Here is a 10906-nt window from a genome sequence, read left to right as displayed (position 1 = left end):
ATATATATATATATATATCCATATATATATCAATGGAATAGAATTGAAAGTCCAGAAATAAACCCTCACATTTACAGTCAGTTGATTTTCAACCAGGGTCTCAAGACAATTCAATAGGGGTAAAGAATAGTCTTTTCAACAAATGGTGCTATGACAACTGTATATTAACTTGCAAAAGAATAAAATTGAACTCTGACCCCGCACCATATAAAAAATTTCACTAAAAATTGTTCCAAGACCTAAATGTAAGAGTTAAAACTATGAAACTCATAGAAGAAAACATAGGTATAAATCTTTGTGAACTTGGATTAGGCAATATTTTCTTAGACATGAGACCAAAAGCACAAGCAACCAAAGAAAAAAATAGAAGAACTTCTGTGCTTCAAAGGACACGATCAAAAAGTGAAAGGCAACCCACAGAATGAGATAAAATATTTGCAAATCACATATCTGATAAAAGACTTGTGTCCGGAATATATATAGAACTCTTACAACTCAATAATAAAAAGACAAAGAACCCAATTGAAAAATGTCCAAAGGATCTGAACAGACATTTCTCCAAAGAAGATACACAAATGGCCAATAAATACATGAAAAAAAGATGTTCAACATCTTTAGCTATCAAGAAAATGCAAACCAAAACCACATGGAAATACCACATCACACCCACTAACATGACTATAATCCAAGAGATATATGATAACAAGTGCTGGCAAAGATGTGGAAAAATTGAACCCCTCATACAGTGCTGGTGAGAATGTGAAATGGAACAGCTGCTTTGGAAACAATCTGGAAGTTCCTCAAAAGGTTAAACATAGAGTTACCATATGACTTCCCAATTCTACTCCTATGTAAATACTCAAGCAAAATAAAAACATATGTACATGTATACAAAAATTTTAACACAAATATTCATAACAGCATCATTCATAATAGCCAAAACTTAGAAACAACCTAGATGTCTATCAACTGATGAATGGATAAATGAATGTGGTATATCCATACAATTGAATATTATTTGACAATAAAAAGAAATGAAGTACTGATACATGCTACAGCATGGATGAACCTTGAAAACATTATGCTAAATGAAAGAAGCCAGTCACAAAAATTATATATTGTATGATTCCATTTATAGAAAATATCCAGAATAGGCAAATCTGTAGAGACAGAGGGTAGATTAGTAGTTGCCTAAGGCTGAGGGAGGGGTGGGATTGGGGAAATAGAGAGTAACTGTTAATAAGTAGGAGTTTCTTCTTGGGATGATGAAATGTTCTAAAACTGATCTTGGTGATGATTACGCAACTCTGTGAATATACTAAAAACCATTGAATTGTACATTTTAAATGGGTAAATTGTATATATGTGAATTTATCTTAATAAAGCTGTTACTAAAACAAATTTACAAATATACATTCCTTTGATATAGGTTAACTTAATACAGTAACTAAATACTTGTTATACTTCCTAACCAAAAAATTAAAAAGCAATTCTTACACCACTATGTTAGAAAAGAATACAAAATTAGAACTGGAATTTCACTAGACCAGCAACTTCTTATCTGGTTAATAAGACCAACTAGTTTAATAAAGATGTCAGTTATTTCATTATTAAACATTGATATTATCTGAAATTTTATATATTATATTACATGGCAAGTTTTAAATAAGAAAGAAAAAAGGTAAAGAAACTATTTAAACATGGTTTTTTCAGTGACTGTTGTGGAATTCCAATTCTAGACCCAGAAAAAGTTTGAAAAAATAGCCCTAGCATAGGAATTACATTACATGTTATAAGGGAACATGACACAAATTGAAAAATTACTGGGAGCCTACTATTTTAACAATAGCAAAGTCCAAAAACTATTTCTAAAACTCTGTGACAAAGCCTGTTTAAATAATATCAGATTCATCTAGGATTAACAATGTCCAGGGTATTTCAATTTTTATAGCACACAAAAATAAAAACAATCATCTGCATAACTGAGCCATGTGATTTTTTAAAAACAGGTTCTATAATGCATGAAAGGACTAGAAAATTATATAAAAGAATCATTATTACTGATTGACATTGACATAAATATTACCAGATTTGGTAGTCACCAATATTTCAAGTTCTCCTTTTTCCTGGCATATGGATAGCAATTCCCCACCCCATTGAAGTTAGACATAGCCTTATGACTTTTTTGACCAGTAATATTTGAGTGTAAGTGGACTGTGCATACTTTCTTAGTTTCTTTTCCTTCTTCCAAGGTAACCAGCAACATCCTACCCCGTGGGACCTCTGTAAGACTGTTCCCTCACTAAGGACAACAAGGAGTAGAGACCCCAATCAATCTGTGACTGATATGGATTAGGTTTATCTATACAAACTTGCAGTATCTCTAGTTCAAAAATGATTAATACTGGTAATTTAATGTAATTTAACCTAACATCATGAACACAAAATAAACTGTTGTTTTAAGCCACTGAGATTTGGAAGTTGTTTTCACCATACTATAACCTAGCCTATCCTAATACATTCTTTCTCAAAGGGCAAGGAAGTCCCTTCTAAAATATTTCGTCATTATTCACATTTATACCATTATTAAGTAGGAATGAGATATAAGAGCACTTGAATTATTACATCTTTACATTCGGAGAACTTTACATTGGGATTTAGTTTAGAATTTTTCCTGAAAAAAAAATTTATTTTAGTTCAGTCTGTAAAAGCTCTTTATAGTCAAATTACCTTCAAGCCTATAAAAGGAGAAAACAGGGGCCACCCAGTGGCATGTGCTCCGCTTCAGCGTCCCGGGGTTCACAGGTTCGGATCCGGGCGTGCACCGACGCACCGCTTGTCAAGCCATGCTGTGGCGGCGTCCCATATAAAGTAGAGGAAGATGGGCACAGATGTTAGCCCAGGGCCAATCTTCCTCAGCAAAAAGAGGAGGATTGGCATCGGATGTTAGCTCAGGGCTGGTCTTCCTCACAAAAAAAAATTTTTTTAATTAAAAAAAAAAGAGAGAAAACATATTTTCTTTGGAACATTATTACCTTAAAAATGAGTGTTTCTCACACATAATTCCCTGATCATCAAGAAGTCTGCAAATGACTTCCTTTAAAAAATTAAACAAATTTGAATACGTATTGTAAAATCTATTAAGGAACTATAAGATGTTTGATACCTTCCTTTAAATCCTGTAGAGTTGGTAGAATCACCAAGAGCTTTTTGTGCCAAGCCAGGGGAACTGGAAGATCAGTGTTATGGGCTGAATTGTTCCCTCCAAATTCATATGTTGAAGTCCTGGCCCCCAGTACCTCAGAATGTGACTACAGTCATGTGTCACATAATGACATTTTGGTCAACGATGGACTGCATAAAACCCTGGTCCCTTAAGATTATAATAGAGCTGAAAAATTCCTATTGCCCGGTGACATTGTAGCCATCATAACATCACAGCACAATGCGTTATTCATGTGTTCGTGGTGACGCTGGTGTAAACCTACTGGGCTGCCAATCATATAAAAGCATAGCATGTATAATTATGTACAAGACATAATACCTGATAATAAATGACTGTATTACTGGTTTGTATATTTACTATATTATACTTTTTATCATTATTTTAGAGTGTACTCTTTCTACTTATAAAAAATAGTTCACTGTAAAACAGTATGTCATGTTACACTGGCAGCAGCCTCATATATCTCGTGTTTACCACGTCTCTTGATTGCACCATTTTCTCTTGTGCTTGATTTAATATTGTGTTGTTTTGTTCATCATGGCCCCTAAGTGTACAAAATCCACTGCTAATGCTGCCAGTAAGAGGCCATGTTGAGCGACTGACCTGGAAACAAAATTAAAAGTGATGAAGGACTACAAAGGTGGAAAATCAGTGATGGTTATTGCTCACCAGTCAGGCATGTCCCATTCCACCACAGCTACGATCTCAAAGAAGAAAGTGACAGAAGCTGTTAAAGGATCTGCTTCATTGAAGGCAATGAGACTGACAAAAATTTGAGAAGGGCCTCTATCAGACATGGAGAAACTTCTAATGATCTGGATTGAAGACCAGACACAGAAGGATATCCCTCTCAGCACCATGACAATAATGATCGAAGCAAAAAGTTTGTTTGTGATATTGAAAGAAAAGGCTGGATTCAACTATGATGTTGAATTTACTGCTAACTCTGGGTGATTTAAAATATTCAAGAATTGTTATTTATTATATAATGTGAAAGTGAATAGTGAGTCTGCAAATGCTGATATGAAGGCAGCTGAAGAATCTTTGGAAACTCTAGATAAGCTGATTGTGGAGGAAAATTACTTGCCAGAACAAATATCCAATATGGACGAAACTTCCCTATTCTGGAAACAGATGCCTGAAAGGATTTTCATCCAAAAGGAGGCCAATTCAATGCCAGGTTTCAACGCTTTTAAGAATAGGATAATAGTCTTGCTTGGGGGCAACGTTACAGGCTACAAATTGAAACCCTTTGTGATCTAGCACAGTGAGAACTCAAGGGCCTTCAAACATATCAATAAGCACACACTGCCAGTATACTACAGGAACAATAAGAAGTCATGGGTGACTCAGCTCCTTTACCAAATTACACTCCTGAATTGCTATGCCAGCGAAATGGAGAAGTACTGTTTGGAGAATAACATACCTTTCAAGATATTACCTGCTGTTGATAATGCTCCTGGACATCCTCCTTTTATGGTGATCTTCATCCCAGTATCAGAGTGGTGTTTCTCCCTCCAAATGCCATCTCTTTGATTCAACCACTGGATCAAGGAGTTATACAGCTTTTAAGTCCTCCTACCTGAGGGAGGACCTTTACCCAGGCTATTGCTGCAGCTGAGGAAGATACTGAGAAGACACTGATACAGTTCTGGAAGGATTACAACATCTGTGATTGCATTAAGAACCTTGCTTGGTCTTGCAGTGATGTCACCAAGGAGTGTATGAATGGCATCTGGAAGAAGACACTCAGGAGGGTCGTTCACGACTTCAAAGGATTTGCCAAGGATGAGGAGGCTGCAAAAATCAACAAGGCTGTGGCCGAGATGCAAACAACTTTAACCTGGGTGTGGATGAGGATGACATTGAGGAGCTCTTGGAGGTGGTTCCTGAGGAATTGACTACAGAGGAGTTGTTGGAACCGGAACAGGAAGGCATAGCTGAAGAAGAGACAAGAGAAAAGGAAACTGCAGGCGAAGAAAATAACCCCCAAGATAATTCACAGTGAAGGGTTTAGCAGAAGCTTGTGCAGACTTCAGCAAGCTCCTTAAAAAGTTTGAAAGCAGGGACCCCAACACTGAAACATTTTCATTAATAGAGAGGAATGTTCATGTGCATTATCTGCTTACAAGCAAACCTATGGTGAAGAAAGGAAACAAACCAAGCAAACCACCATGGACATGTTTCTGGAGAGTGACACCTCCTCAGCAAGAGCCTCCGGCAGGCCCTTCGGGAGGCATTCCAGAAGAAGGCCTTGTTGTCATAGGAGACGACGGCTCCACGCGAGTTACTGTCCTGGAGGACCTTCCCGTGGGACAAGATGTGGAGGTGGAGACAGTGATGTCGATGATCCTGGTGATGTCTAGGCCTAGGCTAATGTGTGTGTGTGTCTTAGTTTTTAACAAAAACAGTTTAAAAAGTGAAAAAAAAATTTTAATAGAAAAAAGCTTATAGAATAAAGATATAAAGAAAACATATTTTTGCACAGCTGTGCAATGTGTTTGTGTTTTAAGCTAAGTTGTATTACAAAAGAGTCAAAAAGTTTAAAAAAAATTAAAAAGTTTATAAAGTAAAAAAGTTACAGTAAAGGCCAGCCCTGGTGGCCTAGTGGTTAAGTTTGGCATGCTCCACTTCAGCGGCCTGGCACACTGGTTCAGCTTCCAGGCATGGACCTACACCATTCATCTGTCAGTGGCCATGCTGTCATGGCAGCTCACATACAAAAAGAGGAAGATTGGCAACAGATGTTAGCTCAGGGTGAATCTTTCTCAGCAAAAAAAAAAAAAAGTTACAGTAAGCTAAGGTGAATTTATTATTGAAGGAAGAAAAATTTTTTAAATAAATCTAGTGTAGCCTAAGTATACAGTGTTTATAAAGTTTACAGTAGTGTACAGTAATGTCCTAGGCCTTCTCATTCACTCATCACTCACTCACTGACTCACCCAGAGCAACCTCCAGTCCTGCAAGCTCCATTCACACTAAGTACTCTATAGAGGTGTGCCATTTATTATCTTTTATACCATATTTTTGCTGTACCTTTTCTATGTTTAGATACACAACTACTTATTGTTGTGTTACAATTGCCTACAGTATTCAGTACAATAACATGTTGTATAGGTTTGTAGCCTAGGAGCAATAGGCTATACCATATAGCTTAGGTGTGTCATAGGCTATACCATCTAGGTTTGTGTAAGTCACTCTATGATGTTTGCACAATGACGAAATTGCCTAACAATGCATTTCTCAGAACATATCCCCATCATTAAGTGACACATGACTGTATATATTGGGAGACAGGGCCCTCAAAGAGGTAATTAAAGTAAAATGAGGTCATATGGGTGGGCCCTAATTCAATATGACTGATGTTCTTATAAAAAGAGGAGATTAGGACATAGACACACAAACAGGGAAAACCATATAAAGACACTGGAGAACGATGGCCATCTAAATGCCAAAGAGAGAGCCCTCAGAAAACACCAAACCTGCTGACACCTTGATCTCAGACTTCTAACCTCCAGACCTGTGAGAAAATAAATTTCTATTTTTTTAAGCCACCCAGTCTGTGGTACTTTGTTATGGCAGCCCTAGTAAACTAATATAGGCAGCCATCTCCATGTTGTACAGTGCCATCCTAGAGGGCATCTCAATGTAAAAGAGGCTTTCAGTAGCTGGAATCTAGTGAGGAAAATAAGTGTTGCTCTCAGAACTGCATGATTCCCAAAGCATACCACTATAAAAAAATCCTTAAATCACAAAGGAAGACATGAAGAAAGAAAAAAAGGAACAAAGGAACTACAAAACAGTCAGAAAACAATTAACAAAATGGCAATAGTAAGTCTTTACCTACCAATAATTACTTTAAATATAAATGGATTAAGTTCTCTAATCAAAAGACATAGAGTAGCTGAATGGATTAAAAAAAAAAAAAAAAACAAGACTCAACTATATGCTGCCTACAAGAGATGCACTTTAGCTTTAAAGACACACATAGACTGAGTTTAAAACAATGGGAAAAGATAGTCCACGCAAATGGTAGACAAAAAACAGCAAGAGTGACTCTACTTATATCAGACAAAATAGACTTAAAGTCAAAAACTGTCAAAAGAGACAAAGAAGGTCATTATGTATTAATAAAGAGGTCAATTCATTAAGAGGATGCACCCAACACTGGAGCATCTAAATATATAAAGCAAATATTAACAGAACTGAAAAGAGAAACAGACAGCAATACAATAATAGTAGGGGATATAAATACCTCACTTTCATCAATGGATAGGTCATCCAGACAGAAAATTAATAAGGAAACAGTGGACTTCAATAACACTATAGACCAAATGGACCTAATAGACATATGCAGAACATTTTATCCAACTGCAACAGAATACACATTCTTTTCAAACACACATGGAACATTCTCCAGGATAGATCATATGTTAGGCCACAATACAAGTCTTAACAAATATAAGAAGATTAAAATCATATCATGTATCTTTTCTGACCACAATGGTATGAAACTAGAAATCAATAACAGAAGGAACATTAGAAATTCAAAAATATGTGGAAATTAAACAACACACTCCTGTAAAACCAATGAGTCAAAAGAAGAAGCAAAAAGGAAATAAAAAAGCATCTTGAGACAAACTAAAATGGAAACACAACATAGTAAAACTTATAGGAAACAGCAAAAGCAAATCTAAGAGGGAAGTTTATAGTGATAAATGCCTAAATTAAGAAAAAAGAAACTCTCAAATAAATAACTTAACATTATACTTCATGGAACTAGCAAAAGGAGAACACATTAAGCCCAAACTTAGCAGAAGGAAGGAAATAATAAAGATCAGAGCAGAAATAAATGAAAGAGAGATTAGAAAAACAATGGAAGGGCCATCCCTGTGGCTTAGCAGTTAGGTGCGTGCGCTCCGCTGCTGGCGGCCGGGGTTCGGATCCCGGGCGCGCACCGACGCACCGCTTCTCCGGCCATGCTGAGGCCACGTCCCATATACAGCAACTAGAAGGATGTGCAGCTATGACATACAACTATCTACTGGGGCTTTGGAGGGAAAATAAATAAATAAATAAAATCTTTAAAAAAAAAAGAAAAACAATGGAAAAGATCAATGAAACTAGGAGTCGGTTTTTTGAAAAGATAAACAAAATTGGCAAACCTTTAGCTAGACTAAGAAAAAAAGAGAGAGGACTCAAGCAAACAAAATTATAAAAGAGGAGACATTGTCCCTGATACAACAGAAATACAAAGGATCATAAGAGACTATTATGAACAACTATATGCCAACAAATTGGATAACCTAGAAGAAATCCATAAATTCCTAGAAACCTACAACCTACCAAGACTGGATGGTGAAGAAATCGAAAATCTAAACAGACCAATAATGAGTAAGGAGATTGAATCAGTAATTAAAAAAACCCAGCAAAGAAAAGCCCAGGACCTAATGGCTTCACGGATGAATTCTACCAAATACTTAAAGAAAAATTAAGGCCAATCCTTCTCAAACTCTGCAAAAACTGAGGAGGAGGGAACATTTCCAAGCTCATTTTCGGAGGCCAGTGTTACCTTGATACCAAGGCCAGACGAGGACACTACAAGAAAAGAAAATAACAGGCCAATAACCCTGATGAACATACATGTAAAAATCTTCAACAAAATACTATCAAACTGAATTCAAGAGCATATTAAAAGGATCATAGACCTTGGTGAGACTTATCCTTGGATACAAGGATAATTCAACATATGCAAGTCAATAAATATGATACACCATATTAATGGAATGAAGGATAAAAATCATATGATCATCTCAATAGAAGCAGAAAATCATTTTATCAAAATTCAACATCTTTTCATGACAAAAACTCTCAACAAATTTGGTATAGAAGGAGTGTACTTCAACATAAACAAACCATATATGACAAGTCCACAACTAACATCATACTCAATGGTGAAAAACTGAAAGCTTTTCTCTAAAATCAGGAACAAGACAAGGATGTCCACTCTCTCCACTTCTATTCAACATAGGACTGGAATTCCTGGCCAGGGCAATTCAGCAAGAAAAAGAAATAAAAGGCATCCAAATAGGAAAGGAAAAAGTAAAATCATCTCTGTTTGCAGATGACATGATCTTATACATAGAAAACCCTAAAGATTCCACCAAAAAACTGTTAGAACTAACAAATGAATTGAGTAAATTTGCAGAATACAAAATCAATATACAAAAAATAGTTGCATTTCTATACACTAACAACGAACTACCCAAAAAAGAAATTAAGAATACAATCGCATTTACAATAGCTTCAAAAAAAATAAAATGCTTAGGAATAAATTTAGCCAAGGAGGTGAAAGATCTGTACACTGAAAACTATAAGATATTGATGAAAGAAATTGAAGAAGACACAAATAAGTGGAAAGATATCCCATGTTCATGGCTTGGAAGAATTAATATTGTTAAAAATGTCCATACTACCCAAAGAAATCTACAGATTCAATATAATCCCTGTCAAAATTCTAATGGCATTTTTCACAGAAATAGAAAAAATAATCTTAAAATTCATATGTAACCACAAAAGACCCCAAATAGCCAAAGCAATCTTGAGCAACAAGAACAAAGCAAGGCATTGAAGACATCACACATTCTGATTTCAAACTATATTACAAAGCTATAGTAATCAAAACAGTATGGTACTGGCATAAAAATAGACATAGGCCAACGGAATAGAATAGAGAGCTCAGAAATAAATCCACACATTTACGGTCAATTATCTTCAACAAAGGTGCCAAGAAAACACAATGGAGAAAGGATAGTCTCTTCAATAAATGGTGTTGGAAAAATTGGACATTCACATGAAGAAGAATGAAATTGGACTCTATCTCACACCGTATACAAAAATTCACTCAAAATGGATTAAAGACTTAAATGTAAAATCTGAAACTCTGAAACCAATAGAAGAAAACGTGGAGGAAAAAATGTCTTGACATTAGTCTAGGCAAAGATTTTTTGGATATGACCCCAAAAGCACAGACAACAAAAACAAAAATACACAAAGGGGTTGCATTTAACTAAAATGCTTTTGCATAGCAAAGGAAACGATCAACAAAGCGAAGAGGTAACCTACAGAAGGAGATAAAATATTTGCAAACTATACATCTGATAAAGGGTTAGTATCCAAAATACATAAGGAACTCAAACAACTCAATAGCAAGTAAACAAATAACCCAATTTAAAAATGGGCAAAGGATCTGAATAGACAATACGCAAAAGACATACGAATGGCCAATAGCTATATGAAAAAATGCTCAACATCACTAATCATCAGAAAAATGGAAATCAAAACCACAATGAGATAACTTCACAAGTGTTAGAATGGCTATTATCAAAAAGACAAAAGATAAGTGTTGGTGAAGATATGCAGAAAAGGGAACCCCTGTACAACTTTGGTGGGAATGTAAATTGGTGCAGCCACTATGGAAAACAGAGTGGAGGTTCCTCAAAAAATTTAAAATAGAACTATCATATGATCTGACTTCTTGGTATATATCCAAAGTAAATGAAATCAGTATCTCAAAGAGATATCTATACTCCGTGTCCATTGCAGCATTATTCACAATAGCCAAGATATAGAGTTAACCTAAGTGTCTATTGACAAGTGAACGGATAAAGAAAATGTGAT

Source organism: Ceratotherium simum, chromosome 8 (genome assembly GCF_057802395.1).
Source record: "Ceratotherium simum simum isolate JZ-2026a chromosome 8, ASM5780239v1, whole genome shotgun sequence".
Classification (NCBI taxonomy): domain Eukaryota; kingdom Metazoa; phylum Chordata; class Mammalia; order Perissodactyla; family Rhinocerotidae; genus Ceratotherium; species Ceratotherium simum.
Note: the sequence above shows the minus strand (reverse complement) of the source record.